The sequence below is a fragment of the Lithobates pipiens genome, unplaced genomic scaffold, assembly GCF_037356315.1.
Source record: "Lithobates pipiens isolate NorthernLeopardFrog02 unplaced genomic scaffold, aLitPip1_a1.2 Scaffold_19, whole genome shotgun sequence".
Classification (NCBI taxonomy): domain Eukaryota; kingdom Metazoa; phylum Chordata; class Amphibia; order Anura; family Ranidae; genus Lithobates; species Lithobates pipiens.
In genome coordinates this window covers 146,648,587-146,667,238 of record NW_027507764.1, presented here as the reverse complement: position 1 = coordinate 146,667,238, position 18,652 = coordinate 146,648,587, and the positions used below count along the sequence as shown (strand labels likewise).

Sequence of the window (18,652 nt, the reverse complement as noted above, 5' to 3'; positions counted from 1 at the left end):
GGGACTTTTAAAGGCAGAAATTCTTTGACAAATAAATGTAATGGAAATATAGATATAGATATTAGAAAAGTTTAAAAATGAATTGGTGACTTATGGGAAGTCACAATAGGATGCATATATCTATTATACAAAAATACAAAGTACAATATCAAGAAACGTGTGTATATGTATACAGACAACCACTTGAGACTGGCCAGTAGTGAACTGGGTAAGACTATAACCGGCGCGTTTCAAGGTTTGTAGCGATTCAACCTCTTCTTCAGGGGATAGTGGTTCATAGGTTGTCTGTAAATTAATAAAAAGCAAAAAACAAACATAATAAGTAATTATCATACAGAATATATGAATAAGAATTACATACTGAACATATAATAGAATAACAACATGAGATCTAACCATGTTTCTTGAGATGTCAGGAAAAAAGCATCCAGTTAAAAAGAAATGGGGAGAAGTGTTCCATTGCCCCAGATCAGCCAAGATGGAAAAGCCAGGGAGGTCAGAAACAGGGGCGGACTGACAACTCATGGGGCCCCCGGGCAATAGGAGAAGATTATGGGGCCCCTTGGCAATAGGAGATTATGGGGGGCCCCCAGGCAATAGGAAATCATGGGGCCCCTAGGCAATAGATTATGGGGACACACAGTATGCACACACATACAGTATACACACACAGACACACAATATACACACAGTATACACACACAGAATACACATACACACACTGAAAAGGTACTGGAGAGGCGGGGCAGCTATAATCTTGTGATTTTTTTTTAAAACACAGATTTTTACATACTGTCCCTGGTTTTATTGAGGCTGGCAACCCTGATGGGGCCCCTTCGTGGCATGGGGCCCTCGGGTAGTGCCCGAGTGCGCGAATGGTCAGTCCACCCCTGGTCAGAAATAATGGGCCCATGCCACACAGAGGACATCTAACCTCCAACCAAGAAAGGAGGGGGAGAGGAGTATTTTTTGACCTTGCAGTGACCCTCCAACAGTCTATAGTAAAAAACATGAGGGATGAAAGAAAAACATCAAAAGGAATATCCATTTATAAGTACAAAAATAGTTTCAAGATGGAATGGTGTAATCTAGTTGTTGGCTTGAACTTGACAACGTGCAGAGTTAAAAAAAAAATGGAATACAGTAGCACAGCAGGGGGGACTCCTCCATCCATGCCGTTTATGTGGGTGGAGGAACTTGTTGGATTTCTTTCATTTGGCCCACAGGCTGAACAAAAGAAATCTATTCGTTTATGGATAAATTTTGGTATCTTGACACCTGATATGCACACGGTTTTTCTTACTCTATCTCCTGTCTGAAGGTCCGAAGAACTTGTTTTTACAAAAAATACATTTAAATAGTGGTATAAAGTTCAAACCAATTAAAAACAACACCCGTTTTTTTTTGTACTCAACAGACCAATAGGTTTACACAATCAGTTATATATCCCAAACCTGCATCATTCACTGACTAATTAGTTCTCAAATGTAATACCCTCAGTGCTCCCCCCACACCTGGGAAGCCACAAGTGTAATGTACACGCGCCACTAGGCATGAATGGCTGTACATGACCTGTGTAAACGCCGATCTCTTCTGTATCTGTGTTAATCGATGAATACGTGTATGGCATATTTCCCAAAATGTGTCACTTTCACAAATACACACAAACACAGGTAACCGCTGATGCCAAAGTGTTCTCCATTTATACAAGTATGGCCAGGTATGGTCATTAACTTGTATTAGTGACTGTACTCGGTTCATGCTGCTCCCCAGGTACAGGAAAGCCCGGGGGATTTTACACTTGAGAACTTTGGAGTTTATAAAGGTCTGTGTGCATGAGGCCTTGGAAATTGCAACTTTAAAACAAGTCAGCAGTGAAAGCTTCCATATTAGTATCACGATCCTTATAATCCGTTTCGTGTCGTATATTTAGTAGCCCTTTAAACCGCCTCAGCTGGTATGTAGAAGTAGATTTTCGTACTTTTGCTGGGATTTCTTTGCTGTAATTTTCTACAAATGTGAATTCTTTTCTAGGGTTGAACAATAAACACAGCTTGCTCATAACTGTCACAATAATCTCGCAGGTAATGTTACCATGCATACATCTGGCAGATGTGCTATCTTTTCCAGCGTGCCTTGTTTCAAACTCTTGTTGCAGAGAAAGGATGTATGTGGTGTGTTCATGCGGTGCCTGTTATCACAAGCTTCGCAGATTCCCCTCACATCTTAGCAGGTAGTGCATCTCTTAGAAATTACTGCCTTTCACACGGTGCTCTGAGGCTGAATCGGGAATGAATCATTCTTGTTTGGCTCAGGTGCAAAAGAACAAAAATTACTCAGGTGCAAAGGAACAAAGCAAGTCAAGAGGGTGGGCTTTCCGCTGACACAGAGGCACGCTCTCCCTCACTGTGTTAAGCACGGCAAATCTTACTTTTTGCAAAAGCCGCCCACCTAAAGCCTTGACAAAACAGAAAAAAATGCTTGAAATGGCTATTTTGAGATTGGTGACAGAATATTCTATGCTTTTATGAGCTCTTTTTTAACACATTATGGGGCACATTTATAAAGCATTGGATCTAACATTCATCAAATATTTACTGCGGGTGCGTGTGTTTTAAATGACATGAGTTGATTTACCACCAGTGTAAATTAGGTGGAATATTTTTAAAGCAGGTTCATCAAAGATTTATTAGCCTAACCAGAGATTTAAGGTTTGCACACACAATCAGAAAATCGTATGACAAATACCGCTTTTGAGGCGTTCGAATTATAATCTGATTGTTAGGACACAGCTTTCGAGAGCCGATCATGTCAGTTCATCTGATATTATCCAGAAGGACAAACACAAACATTTTTCATTTTTAATTAGTACAGTTTTCATCTGAAAATACAATACAAATACAATATAATACATTACATCACTTCCGAATTGTAATTCTGTCGTACCAGAATTTCATAAATTTAGTAATTTTGGACATGAGATGAGCAGGCAAAAAAAAAAAAACGGATGATCATTTGTCTGATAATCTTGTCATTTGTACCAGGCTTTACTTCCTATGCTATTGGTAGGTGGGCCCTTCTTCACATAATAAAATTTGGTTGAAGACATATGGGGGACAATCCCATTATCATTAACTGATGGAGGACCAGGGAGAAACATAGAGGAAAATGAGTGTAATCTGACTAGACAGGGGATAGAGGAGGCTAAGCATGAGCTGATTGTGGACCATGGGAACAGTGGAGTAGGAGCCCTGCATGGCGAGAGGGAATAAATGATCATGGTGGTTGTTGATGGGTGGAAGGGAGAGAGGAATGAAATCTCAATGTGTTTAACTGAGAGGAGATGCAAAACAGGAGCCCATTGTGGCGGGAATGGGTAGAACTTAATGGGAAGGACTCAGTCGACTCATACACATATACAAAATATGAGATAACATTTTATACTTCTTGGCAGTTTATCATCACTATATTAGCCTAAGGAAAGTGAAGACAGCAATTGGAGAAAAATATTGCAGAAATGTGGGGAAGAATATGGAGCACCAAATGTCAGAGACACCAAAGTACAGTGGCAACATGGCAGCCACCAGAAGGTTCCTGGTTATGGTAGCCTACTAAGTATAGTGGATCAGAGAGTGTAGCACACTGTATGCAGCAGGCAGTAATATTGTGGAGAGAATTTGAGGTGGACAGCAGTGCAGACATTAATTGGCTACATAGTGAATAGGCAAATCTACTTTGCACTGCATGTGCACTTGAAAGTGCACTTGGAAGTGCAGTCGCTCTAAATCTAATGCTGTGTACACACGAACGGAAATTCAGGCAGCAAAAGACAGATGAGAGCTTTTAGTCGGAAAATGCGATTGTGTGTATGCTCCATTGGACTTTTGCTGGCCGAATTTCGGCCAGCAAAATATTGAGCGAATGTTCCCAATTTTTCAGTCGGAAAAAGTTCCTATCCGAAAATGCGTTTGTGTGTATGCAATTCTGACGCGCAGAAACTCACGCATGCTCAGATTAAACTATGACAGAAGCTATTGGCTACCGGGTATTGAACGTCCTTTTTCTACTCCCGTCGTACGTGTTATACGTCACCGCATTCTTGATGGTCGGAATTTGGTGTGTCCGTGTGTATGCAAGACAGCTTGAGAGAAATCCCATCGGAATTCCGTTGGGAAAATCATCAGAGCTTTTTCCGACCAAAATTCCAATCGCGTGTACGCGGCATAATGAGTAGATCTGAAATGAATGGAAACTCTGCTGATTTTATCATCCATTCATGTGCAAGCTAAAATGCTATTTTTTATTTTCCTTGTATGTCCCCCTCGGATCTACAGCGACTTTACTTCCTAATGCACTTGCAGTGCAAAGTGGATTTTCCTTTAATAAAAAAAAAAGAGACACTCCTCCTGACATTGTGGGAAGGGCTGCAATATAGAGGTATAAAGAACGTATAACAATGTGGTCATTGACGATGAAACAGTAAAGGCTCGTACACCTGATTATAAAATTGTACAAAAAATACCACTTTCGAAGCAATCGTATGATAATCTGATCATTAGCACACAGCTTTCATCTGAAATTATCCAAAGGGACAAACACAAAAAATTTTCTGGTATGATACCAGATCATACGATTTTCATTTAATCAGTAGAGTTTCGTCTGAAAATACAATACATATACAATACAATACATTAAATCACTTTGAGTTTTTATTTTTGTACTTTAGTAACCTCTTCATTTTTTATCTGGAGACGGATGATCATTTGTCCCATAATCTCATTGTATGTACTAGGCTTAAGTGTAGCGGGGGTGTGGAGAATGAGTTGTGACACAATAAAATGTTAATATAACCTCTGATATGACTTTCTTGCAACAGATACTGTAGGCTTCGTGTCTGTATACCAGGCCCAACTAGTGCTGATGAGTAGCCTCTATCTAGCCTCTATCACAGGGACCACCACCTTTTGCTGTCAGCAGCCGCTGAGATTGGCATGGTAACTGAGCAGACGTGACATAAAAGATTTTATCATTGGTTTTCCCATATATTAATAAATATAGTTGAACTCCTTTCACGGGTTGCATAGCATGTTTTTGCAGCCAATAGGGCATAGCATGTTTTTTCAGCCAATGGGGTTAAATTACTAAAGGTAAATATGTAAGGGTAACTTCCCCAGAGCTTATTGAATGTGGAAAAATGGGGCATTCCAAAGAATGTACACGTGCAAGTAAAACAAAAAAAAAAAAACAGTATTTTTGCTTGGGCATGATTGGATGATGGAAGTCAGCAGAGTTTCATCTCATACTAAACTCTGGGGCAAATTCCCCTGCAAAAGGGCAACTTCCCTTATGAAATATGAACAGTGTATTTGCCCTTTGTAAATCAACCACAATATGTCCTGGCATTACTGTTTCCCTGCACATGCTTCTTTTAGGCTGATCATATACAGTATATGTTAACATTGTTGTGCTCGTTGGAAGAGACAATGATAGAAGGAACTGGCCAAAGAATAAAAATGTAACCGGCATATCAGCACATCTATATTTTCCTGTATTTCTATAGTGTTGACATGTTCACTTTATGCTCCTGAATACATAGAAAAATAAACAAGGGTCCCTTTCCCAAATGAGCTCACAATCTAATAACCCTGCACTGTCATGCACAATTAGTCCAGTTTGGTCTGAAGCACCTTAATACACATGTATGTTTTAGGAATGGCAGAAAAAGCAGAGTCTCATAATGACAAAGTATGTTACAGGATATGTAAGATTGATTATGCAACTGTCCCTGATTTTGAGGGACTGTCCTTGATTTGGAACAATGTCCTTCTGCCCCTCTTTCATCTTCATTTGTCCCTCATTTTGGTCTGATCTATATAGTTGTATAAAAAATACACTTTTATATTTTTCAAAAAGGTTTTCCCAGTACTAAACCTTTTATCCAATTTCTAAATTGCTGCATCTGTAAATTTCGAAAGCCAATATAAATGAATAGTAGTGGTTAAAAAAAAAAAAAAAAGCAGTTGTGGGCTTAAGTTACATTTTTTTTTTGTAGAATTCTCCTATAAGGTGTGGCGGGTATGTATTTCCTATGCCTACATCCGTTTGCTTAGAGATGTCCCTCGTTCCCATCTCAGAAAGCTGGTTGGTATGGATTATGGTGACCAAAATCCAGTATGCTGCCTTTCTCTGGAGTGGAAATATGTGAGATTCACATACTTATTAAAGACCACACTTGCCTTTGTAAGAAGGAAATAGATAAATACACCTTACTATATGCCATACAACTTCATTCATGCTTACAACTAGTCATTCTTTTTGTGAACTGTTTGTGTTATTTCTTCAGCTTTGGAAAGTTTTTATAGTGCCGCTCACACAAGCAAACATTCTGTTGGCTTTAAAAAATTCCCTATGATGGAAACTTTTATTTCTTTCTTTTAAAATACACCTCACCGGAGTCTTAAAAATGACATAATATATTTGGATAATAGGCATTGTGTATTGTAAGTTGCCAATATTTACTTTATATTTTGCCATTACTTCATCCTGCCTGGAACGGGTGCCTGCTGTTTTAATGCAAATATTTCATTTTATATGCATTCTAAACTCAAACATGTTTTGTGTTACTGAGCCTGGTACAGGGAGGACTTTGGTAGAAACACCTTTAGTCTGAAGAAAATCTGTAATGCTAACATTGTCCTGAAAATGCTAGCTGAACGGTTGTCTGTGGCTTCTGTACTTTCTGAGATGCTTACCCAGAACAAACATGCAGAACTGAAAATCAGTCACAGCTTCGATTCTGTATATTTGCTCCAAGTCAGTGAAATAAGTATTGAAAGCAATGGCACAATGACATCCTTCTTATTTTCTCTGTTTTCCCCTCAAACTGAAAAAGCAGTTGAGTTTTGAGCACCAAAAAATAGGAGAACTGGAGAAAGTGCAAAGACTGATGAGAGTCATGGAGGAGCTCAGCTATGACGAACAATTTGAGGAACTGAGTTCATTCTCTCTCAAGAAAAGGAGATTAAGGCTCCTTTCACACTGTGGCGGTGCGGCCGTCGGTGGTAAAGCGACACTATTTTTAGCGGGGCGCTTTACCGTTGTTTTAGCGGTGGTCTGCGGGCGCTAGCGGGGTGGTTTTAACCCCCCCCGCTAGCATCCGAAAAAGTGTTAAAACTGCCTGCAAAGCGGCACTTTGCCGGCGGTATAGCCGCGTTGTCCCATTGATTTCAATGGGTAGGAGCAGTTTAGGAGCAGAGAATACACTGCTCCTTTCACCGCTCCAAAGATGCGGCTAGCAGGACTTTTTTTACTGTCCTGCTAGCGCACCGCTCCAGTGTGAAAGCCCCTCGGGCTTTCACACTGGAGTGAAAGGGGCCGGTTTTTTCAGGCGCTATACAGGCGCAATTTTTAGCGCTGTAGAGCCTGAAAACCACCCCAGTGTGAAAGGGGCCTAAGGGGGGATTTGATCACCATGTACATATGTAGTCCATATAGTAAACTTGGTGTAAAGTTATTCACTTTAAGATCATCACAGAGAACAAGGGGGCACTCTAAGCCTTGAGGAAAAGAGATTTAACCTCCACATGTGCAAAGTCTTCTTCACAGTATAAGCTGTGAAAATGTGGAATATACTTCCTCAAGAACTAGTCCTGGCCAGCCAAGTAGATTGTTTTAAAAAGAGCTGGATGCATTCCTGAATACACAGAATATAACTGGATACTAACTTCTATAGGTAGTAACACCAGGTGTAGCTGATCCAGGGAATAACCAGTTGCCTTCTGGAGGATCAGGAAGGAATTCATTTTTCCCATGCAGCATATTGGATCATGCTTTACAGGGGTTTTTGGGCCTTCCTCTGGAGTGTAGGGTTCTGTATATGGAGGTTTTCTATTTATTTATTCTCTTTATTTTTTCTATTGGTTGAACTGGAAGGACCTGTGTCTTTTTTTAACCTGACTAACTATGTAACTGTGTAACATCTTAAAAGTGAAAATGTTAGTTAGAAGTTGTTGTTTTTTTTTTTTTTAAGCTTTAGAGAATGGGTAAAAATCTTGGTCTGTTTCCCCACAGTTTTTTTTTTTTTAATAAATGGCGCCTATTCTGAGTGAAAAGACGCTTGTGATTTTTTTTTAATTGCTTTCGTATTGAGTTCATTTTGCTACAGGAAATCAGAATATTAAATCACTTTTTCTCACAGATTCTCCTTACATAGCAACTGATGTTATCTCATCACAATCATTCCTTGCTTGACTTCTCAGTGCCCTGCACTTGTTTGATTGTGCTATCCCACTGTGGGATGAAGTGCAGTACACATTTACTTGCCATGCTATGAATTAGCCAATTGGTTGTGTAAGTAGCTGGCAATCTTTATCTAGTAAGTGATAGAGGTTTAATAGATCTGTTTACTGACAGATATTGTGAAATTATACTTGGAAGTGCTTCAGAACCTATTACTGAAATCAATTCATCAATATTAGAAATGTTCCAGGTAGATATAAAAAATTTAAGTTATTCAAACAACGTATATAAAGATTCAAAGCCAACAGGTCAGTCTCAAATGAAACAGTGGGCTGAATAGAGTGGAACAAATCTTCTTGGGGCTACATTTATGTCTACTGAGGGCAAACGCCTACTAACTTATCAGAAAAGATTATACAACGTTGTAGTAGTTTGTTAAAATCTAACAGACAAAAATGTAAAGCACTACAAAATAAGTGCAAATTCATATAATCTCCGTATGTACAGTCTTTTTCTATTACATAGCAAATACCAGTTGATCCTGCCAAATCTCTGTTGACCAAGTGACTTTGGGCTGACAACAGTATGAGTTCCTCATCCGGACACAGAATTGCTTAGTGTTTTTGGCTTACAGAAGCATCTCACTAAGCGGATGCTTCTTTGCTTCCATGCGTTTCATATGCTGTCCAGTTCACCGATCCTCGGGAAAGCCATTTGTGATTTAGAAATCGCTTATTGCTTCTCTGCCTTTTGGCTAAGATCAAGTGTAATATCTGTTCTTATCAGTTGCAAGAGGAGGCACTGTGCTACTCCCGTAAGGGAGAGCTATGCAAATCCAAAGGCGTAATTGTGCCTGGAAGGGCGGTTTCAGCAGGGACTACACCTGGTTGCCCGACAGATGCTGGAGATCGGTCAATTGTTGAGTCTGAGCCATCTGGAAGGGTGCTCCTGATGAGGATTGGTGCTGCATTGGGTGTGGCCAGAGGATTTGGTCTATGGCCTTCTGGCCTAGATTGGTGTAGTTCTAGCTCCCGTCAGTTTTTTGGGAGAGAACACTGCCCCCCCTTCCCACCGAGGGGGGGGGGGGGTTGGTTAGTATTTCCCAAATGTAATTATGTAATTAGGTAGGAATGACGGGAGCGATGGTTGAACCTCAGGGGTCATGGGTGTTCCCTAAGCTCTCAGAATTTCAGGCCTTGCTGACTGGGCTGTTGGTTAGGGTTGGGATCAAAAGCCTGTGGTGAATGTGCCCCTGAAGTGGCAGTTCAGGGGTGCTGTGCAATCACTGTGAGTGAGGGTCACTTTGATTTATGGCACCATAGTCACTTCACCATACACACGTTTTTCACGCCTGCCTCTAGGGCCAAGCCTTTTGGCTAGGACCAGAGGAATTTTTTATTCCTGGTCAAAGGGCCGGCCATTGTATTGCACAATGGTCACTTTCACATCTTCCACTTCCTTCTCCCCACTTTCTAGTTATTTATCCCTGTGTTTGTCACTTTTTTGTTGATTCTGTTGCACGTTTGTCACAGTGTGATGAGTAGGGTGTGGGTCCCCGGGCTTACCATTAAAGTCTTGGGAGGGGGTGGACATGGCCTTCTGGCTTGGTTCGCCCTCCCTCATGGGGTCTCCCTTTGGGGGAGTCCCACCGAGTACTTGGGTGGGTCTGTTTCGGCAGACCTTCCAGAGAAAGGGGGTCCATTTTGTTTTGACCAGGTGGACCCAGTGAAGTACCTCAGTCCTCGTCTGGAGCCTAACGCCCTGGAGGATCAGGGTAAGGTCCTTCCCAGGGAGGATCAGTGTAACACCCTTTGCACGTTTTGTGTCACTCTTTATGTGTGTGCACTTTTTTTGGCACCGGGTGGAGTTTTTGGGTGTGTTTCACACTCCATGGGCTAAAAAAAATAGAAAACAGCTGATTTAGAAGAGTACACAATGCACAGGATTAACCCCTTAGGGTCCACAATAAATATAACAAGCATTCTTTGCTGCATATACAGACTGATTTTACTGTTGTGGGTTTAGTAACACTTTAAGAAGGAATATGATTACAATGTGCACATCTATCAAATGTGACTTCAGTAACTGTAATAATTTATTTACTGTAAGGTCTCTAAAGAGGACCACGCAGCCATGATTTTAGGTTGAGGTTAGAAGAAAGGAGGTTTAAAGGGGTTGTAAAGGTAAATGTTTTTCACCTTAATGCATTCTATGCATTAAGGTGAAAAAACATCTGACAGTGCCGGCGCCCCCAGCCCCCCCCCTTTTACTTAACTCATTCCTCGAAAATCCCACGCTCGCCCCCGTCGTCCTTTCCACCGTTCAGCCTGGCCACTGATTGGCTGGAGTGGATTGATGGAAAGCAGCGCAGCAATTGGCTCGCGCTGCTGTCAATCACATCCACTGACGCGGAGCGCCAGGGGCGGTGCCGTGTGATACAGCGAGCGGCTATAGCTGCCGGCTGTATCACGGGAGCGCACCCGCAGGTGCTTCTCACCATGCGAGGGAGCTTGCATGAACGTGAGAAGCACCTGCGGGAGGACAGCCACCGAGACAGCCGCCGAGGGACCCCAGAAGAGCAGGTTCGGGGCCACTCCGTGCAAAACGAGCTGCACAGTGGAGGTAAGTATGACATGTTATTTAAAAAAAAAAAAATAATTCACTTTACAATCCCTTTAACTTTAGATTGTGCAGAGGATTCTTTACTGTTGTGGGCCTCCCTCCCCCAGCAAATAGTAGTACTAGCTGAGAGTGTTGCTTGAGTGTTTTAGATGTCTTCCTTTAGAAGCAGAATATACACGGCTATGGAAATTGTTAGAGAATAAAAAACACACATACACGTACACACACATAGTTTGAACGGGATGGACCTGTGTCTTTTTCCACCTTTTAACTGGAACTACATAGTCATTCTGGATCAAGAGGAAGGTCAGGGTGGCTAGAAATGTGCCTCTGTTTGATTGGCACTTTAAGTTTGTGCAAGTTGCAATACATTTCTGTCAACAACAAGAGAAAATAAATCTATTAGCGGAAATGGAGGTTTCTTTGTTTGCTGAGGAAATCCAGGAAAGTGAAGTTCATTCTACCAGCATGCCACTTCCTGCCTTCACATCAGTTATCAGAGCATTTTGAGTACCAGGACAGCTAAAGCAGCTAAATAAGGCCCCTTTCACATGGATGGACCGTTCAGGTCCGCCTGTCAGTTTTTTAGGCGGACCTGAATGGATGCTCCATACAGGTCTATGGAGCGACGGATGTCAGCGGTGACATGTCCGCTGACATCTGACCCGCACCGATCTGCTAAAGTTTGATGGATGGAAACCCTATTTTTCCATCCATCTGGCGGATCGGGTTGGATGAAAACGGACTCTACGGTCCATCTTTATCTGATCCCCCATAGAGGAGAGCGGCACTCTGACAGGTCTGTCTCTGCACACTGTCATCTATCATCTGCCTGCTCAGCGGGGATCGACGGAGCTATCCCTGCTGAGCAAAGCGGAGCCTGTACACAGACACGTCTGTGTGAAAGGGCCCTAAAAGTTTTTTTGTAGGAAAATTTTGTAAAAAGAATTAAAAATGGAGATTGTGACTAAACATGCTTAGAAGTGCTTTCAGGACATTTTTGTGCTTTGTCTTTCCATTTATTTTAATTATTTCTACAGTAATAGCTACAACGTACAACATATTATACTAGGAATAAGGGCTGTTAAACATTTCCTAGAGTTGTCAGCTGTAAAATGATATCAGGCAGTTTAGCCTTTTTTCTATCAGGAAACAGCTGAGGCTGTATTTAATTTAATGCTGAACTCTAGGCAAACAGCTAAAAACGTAGATGAAAAGGGACAAGAAATAGAGATGTTTTACCTGCCAAGGGATTTGTATTTCTGTCCTTCAAGTTCTAAACTGTACACAGCTCTGCCACACCACACAGCAAAGGGAACCCACTGCAGTTCTGCACCACTTACAGGTCTCTCCTGCAGGGCTTTTTTCTCAGAGAATAGATGCAGGAACTCAACCATGCAAGCCACACTCACATACCTGCCAAATGGCATCAAATAGTATCTCTTCCCTCTGCATACAACCCCCTCCCTCCACTGCCCTCATTTTCTCCCCCCTCCTTAAAAGCTCCACCATCTGTCATATATCTTACCTTTGTTGCAATATTAAGCTGAAACACCTATCTGGCTGTAGTACCTCCCAGCATACTATACTATACTACAGTCACTTGCAAGGGAGATTATGCAGTAGGAGCATCAACAACTGGTCACCAGGGAAAAAATGGAGACCACAGAGGGTGCAACCTACCACGCACCCTCTCCTGCCCATGACTGAACTAAATCCTGGGCACCTGTTCTGTAGCTCCCTTGTCCCTGTCTGCCACTCAGTGGGATCTGCACTGGAGATATGACCTGTGGGAGCTACTGGGAGATAAGCTATCACTTGTAAAAGCAGAAGCTGGACTTCAGTGTTAGCAAGTGATAGTGGAGAGCAGGGAGCAGAATACCTGAGCCAGAGGTGGTGGAACTGAGTTCACCCTTGTTCCTGCTGAAAAAAATCCCTGCTCTCTTGCATACCCACGTAACAGAACAATACAAGGAGAAGCAGAGGACTGGTAAGCCCATCTCTCTTCATTCTGCTTCTTCTTATTAGAATGCTCATTGCACTTTAGAGCAACTGATTGTCTCCATTTAAAGATGTATTGATGAACACAGATCTTCATTAATTTGTTTATTTTATACCTGCCTAGAGAACTTCAAATCCTTATCCTTCTGAGCTCCACAAAAATGCAACTAAAAACACACCAGTACCTGGCTACTGGATACCAGTGATGAAAGGAAAATAGTAGCCATCATGGCTTGAGTGCAGGCTCTAGGGCTGTCATCCTGATTGGTGCTGGCCATAAACTAGTACATTTTCAAAAGAATGTTCATATGAGCATTCGTACAAAAATTCTCATTGGTACATTTGATTACTTGAAGAATGTCATTTGAAAGAATGTCAGAAAACATGTGCTTTTAACATTCAATTTTGGAGTGAGTTTACGAATAAAAAACAACACTCAGTGTGTTAGAAATCTGTTCATTTGAGAAGGAATTTCCATCTTACTCCTTCCAATTGTCTTGTCACTATGGTAGAAAACAAACTACAGTTTGATCCCACTAATGATTAGAAAATCGAACAAGCGTTCTTATAAGCCCTTGTACACACGGTCGGACATTCCGACAACCAAATCCGATCATACTTAACGTGATGACGTTATTTCGTTAGGACGGGACTACGTTCAGGCTAGTAGCCAATAGCTTTGGTTTAGGAATTTGATCTGAGCATGCGTGGCACTTTGTCCGATCGGAATTCTCTACACATGATCGGACAAAGTCCGATCGGATCATGTTGTCGGAAAATTTTATAGACAAGTTGGAAAACTTGGTCCGCCGGATACTCCAACGGAAACAGTCCGATGGAGCCCACACACAGTCGAATTATCCGACAACACGGTCCGATCGGACACTTTCCGTGGGAATGTCCAACCATGTGTACAAGGGCTAACAAACATTTTTGAACAAAAGTTTAGTAGTGTACAGTGCTGTTAAAAAGTATTTGCCAAATCCTAATTTTTCTTTCTTTTGCATATTTGTTACACTTAGATTATTCAAATCATCAAACTAATTTTAATATTACACAAGGATAACCCGAGTGAATCCAAACTGCAGTTTTTAAATGATGATTTCATTTATTAAGGGAAAAAAAGCTGTCCAAACCTGGCTGGCCCTATGCAAAAAAAGCAATTACAACCCCCCCCCCCCCCCTGCTAAATCATGAATAAACTGTGATTAACCACATTTTTTGGAAAACTGAGTTAAATTTCACATACCACAACCAGACCTGATTACTGCCAGTTCTGTTGAATTGAAAAAGAACTTAAATAGAAGCTGTCTGACAAACTGAAGCATACTTAAAGTGGTTGTACACCATGTACAACCACTTTTACCTACAGGTAAGCCTATATTAAGGCTTACCTGTAGGTGCTAGAATTATCTTCTAAACCTCCATGGTTTAGGAGAGATTTACAGTAAAGCCGCGCGCTGATGTCTATGGCATCCACACTTTAGAAAGGGCAGATCGTGCTGTTTCTAAAGGTAGTCATGCCGTGACTGGCAGCTCCCACAAGCATGCGTGGGAGTGACGTCACTCCACTCTGGCCAGTCACCGAGCTGGAGTTCGCAGCCCCAGAAGGAGGAGGGGTGAAGATGGACACTTGCTGCTAGTGGGGACATTGGTGACATCGCAAGCTTCGTTTTCAGGTAAGGGACACATAATGGACTACTATGCGGTGCATAGTAGCCCATTATGCTTTACCTTTGCAGAGAAATAAAGAGGAAGTAAAACCCATCAGGATTTACTTCCTCTTTAAAGATCTCAAAAAGCAACACATCATGCTGTGATCTAAAGAAATTCAAGAACGAATGCGAAACAAAGTAATTGACATGTATCAGTCTGGAAAGGGTTACAAAGACATTTCTAAGTCTTTGGGACGCCAGCGAACCACAGTGAGAGCCATTATCCACAAATGGAGAACACTTGGTGAACCTTCCCAGGAGTGGCTGACCTACCAAAATTACTCCTAGAGCGCAACAATGACTCATCCAAGAGGTCATAAAAGAACCCAGAGCAACATATAAAGAACTGCATGCCTGACTTAGCTCAGTTAAGATCAGTGTTCATGATAAGAAAGAGACTGAGCAAAAATGGCATCCATGGGAGAGTTTCAAGGCAAAAGCCACTGCTGACTAAAAAGAAAACAACGACTCGTCTCACATTTCCCCCAAAAATCTTGATTATCCTCAAGACTTTGGGCAAATATTCTGTGGACTGATGAGACAAAAGTTTCACTTTTTTTTGGAAGTTGTGTGTCCCATCTGGCATAAAATTAACAGCAGCATTTAAAAAAAAAGAACATCATACCAACAGTCAAACATGGCGGTGGTAGTGTGATGGTCTGGGGCTGCTTTGCAGCTTCAGGACATGGACGACTTGCCATAATTGATGGAACCATGAATTTTCAGCTCTACCAGAAAACTCTGAAGGAAAATGTCCGCCCTTCGATTTGTGAGCTCTACTCAAGCGCACTTTGGTTATGCAGCAGGACAGTGATCCAAAACACACGCAAGTCCATCTCTGAATGGCTCAAAAAAAAATTAAAAACACAAAATTGAGGTTTTGGAGTGGCCTAGTCAAAGTTAGGACTTAAATCCAATTGAGATGCTGGGGCGTGACCTTAAACAGGCCGTTTATGCTTGAAAACCCTCCAATGTGGCCAAATTAAAACAATTCTGCAAAGAAGAGTGGGCCAGATTTCCTCCACAATGATGTGAAAGACTCATCTCCAGTTATCACAAACATTTGATTGTAGTTGTTGCTACCAAGGGTGGCATAACTAATTATTTGATTAACTTTTTCACATAGGGCCAGGCAGGTTTGGGCAGTTTTTTTCCCCTTAATTAAATCATCATTTAAAAACTGTTATTTGTATTTATTCAGGGTTATCTTTGTGGAATATTAACATTTTTTGATAATTTGATTTATTTAAGTGTGACAAATATGCAATAAAATAAAAAAACAGGAAGGGGGCAAATACTTTTTTACAGTACTGTATGACCTTGTGTCTTTACTACCTAATGAGTCTCTAACTGACAACAGACATATAGGACAGGATCTTACACTTTTTAGTTTTCACTGGCTGTTCTAGGTCAATGAATCACTTGATATAAATGTACTGTAAGAATCATTACAGCCCTGGAGTTTGCCCTTTTTAAATCTAAGCTAGCAGTGTCTGCACCCTTTCTTCTAGGTTTACTTTAACAGAAGGATCAAAAGGAATATTAGAATATTTGTTAAGAAATCTGGATGTAAATAATAACCAGATTTTCTACCAGTTGAGGATTATCATCCTGTTGCAGAGAACATTTGCCTCAGAATGGGTAAAATAATATTTTTGGGTAGCCAACCGTGGAATTTGTATATAGCACGATAGCACTGGAGCACCAACAGCAGAATGCAATTTTGTGACCTTTTCTTACAACTAAAAAGATTGAACCCTTCAACTGTTTCTGCTGCAATAAACCTAAAGCCATTACCTGTTAAAAAAATAAAAGGTTTAATGTTGCAAATTTACATTGGCAAATGCCATTCTAATGTAAAAAATGGGATATTACTTTTTTCATTCTCTTCTGTTAAGCAAACATCATTTGAAAAATCAAATATGTTCCACGCAAACAATATCTTTACAATACCAAGGATATTGATATGAATCGTAAAGTTCAAGAATACAATGTGTTAGTAATTACTAGCATTGAAATCATTGACAGAGACATGGACAATGTTAGAATGAAGACAAATACATGGGGAAGATAAAAATATATGGTCACATTTAAAAAATAGCAAATAAAAAATAAACCTATTTTAGAATCAAAGAAAAAGTCACGACCAACATCGCTAAGCATATGTAACAATTAAGCCAACATTCACACATATTACATTTATAAACAAAACATAGGAGGTTAATACAGATCATAAATTAATACAACACCCTTGTGAAAATTCAATTTAAAAAATTGTAACCTCCAAAGTATATCTACAATGCGACAATTACAACTATTGTTAACCTATATTACATATTATTATTATTATTATTATTATTATTATAATACACGATTTATATAGCACCAACAGTTTACGCAGCACTTTACAATGTATAGGGGGGTCAACAAAATTACAGTACAGTTCAATACAAAAGGTACGGGAGGGCCCTGCTTGTAGAGCTTACATTCTAAAGGGAGGGGGTGGTACAAAAGGTAATAGCTTCAGAGAATGATTTGATGGGGGTAGCTCAGGGACAGCTACGTGGGTGTGGGATAAGTTTCCCTGAATAAATTAGTTTTCAGGGATCTCCTAAAGGTTGACAGGGCAAGGGTTGATCGGATATACTGGGGCAGGGAGTTCCAGAGGATGGGAGAGGCTCTGGAGAAGTCTTGAAGGCAAGCATGGGAGGCGGTAACAAGGGAGCTAGAGAGCAGGAGGTCCTGGGAGGAGCGGAGGGGACGATTTGGGCTATATCTGCAGATGAGGTTGGTGATGTAGATGGCGGCGATGCTGTGAATGGTCTTGTATGTTATGGTTAGGATTTTGAATTTTACACGGTGGGGTAGGCGGAGCCAGTGAAGGGATTGGCAGAGAGGATCATCAGTCACGGATCGGTTAGTGAGGTGTACATATACCTTGACTTAACTACTTTAGAAAGAAAAAATCTTTCTCCTGACCCCAACGATGGGGGTCTGGCGACAAAATCTACTAAAAAAGGAAAAAGAAAAAAAACCCCACACTGACTAGCTCAATCTCAAAACCTTTACTGCTTCCAACCCCCTACCTCGCCAACCCCCCCCCCCCCCAAGGTTCCCCCTTCAAAACTATATGAGCCTGTCATTATAGATCCACATTCCTAACCTAAAAGGAAATGCAATCAACATACCAAAGTGCACCTGAAAAGGTTGTCCATGGCCGCCAGGTGTCCCTACACTCCTCCTCTCTACCATAGAGAGACACTGTCATAGATTCCATTGTCTTAATTTTGTATATCCTAAAGAACCAATGTTTCAGAGAAGGTGTAATCGTGGAATTCCACATGTCTGGAATACAAGCCCGGAAGGCATTCAACATTTGCGCTAACAATGTATTTTTATAGTGGTGAAGGGGTTGTTCAATTAAATGCAGGAGATATCCCAAAGGGTCTGAACCAAGGGCAACTAATGTCAATTGTTTAATCATATTCCCCACATCCTTCCAAAATGATGTAATTAAAGGGCACTACCAAAAAATGTGTAATAATGTCCCTGTCTCTTTATTGGACCACCAACACCACCAAAGGTTTGACGATAAAGTTTGCTTATTAAGGCAGGGACCCTATACCATCTGATCAGTAGCTTATAACCCTGTTCTTGAAAGCGACTTGCTATGGAAGGTTTATGAGCCAGTAAAATCATCCTGTTAATTTGCAGTCTTGTGAAAAAAATCTGAATGTCCTCTTCCCAGCGTCGTATAAATGAAGGAATTTGGCCTACTGGAGGCTGATTAATCTGTTTATACAGAAGTGACAACATGTGTGGTACATGTTCCCCCTCCGCACATAGAAAGGGTGTCAGTGGCCTTACATATAGTTCCGCATCTGGTATAGACCTTAGATAGTGTGACAATTGAAAGGCAGACCAAGGGCTCAAGGGAGGCTGTAAAAGAGTGGAGAGATCCTGCAAAGACACCCACTCCTGTTGAGCAGCAAAATGCATGCATCTAGTTCTACCTAGTCCTATCAACCCCCGAAGCTGTTTATTATCAATCCCGGGCATGAAGTCTGGGTTCTAGA

General features: G+C 41.1%; 1 protein-coding gene and 1 pseudogene across 1 annotated transcript in view; both read left to right on the top strand.

The window, feature by feature from the left end:
* RFTN1 (raftlin, lipid raft linker 1) overlaps positions 1-18,652 on the top strand; it is a 477,341-nt gene that overhangs the window by 39,057 nt on the left and 419,632 nt on the right. The window lies entirely within an intron of this gene.
* LOC143999747 (U2 spliceosomal RNA) lies at positions 8,973-9,077 on the top strand (annotated as a pseudogene).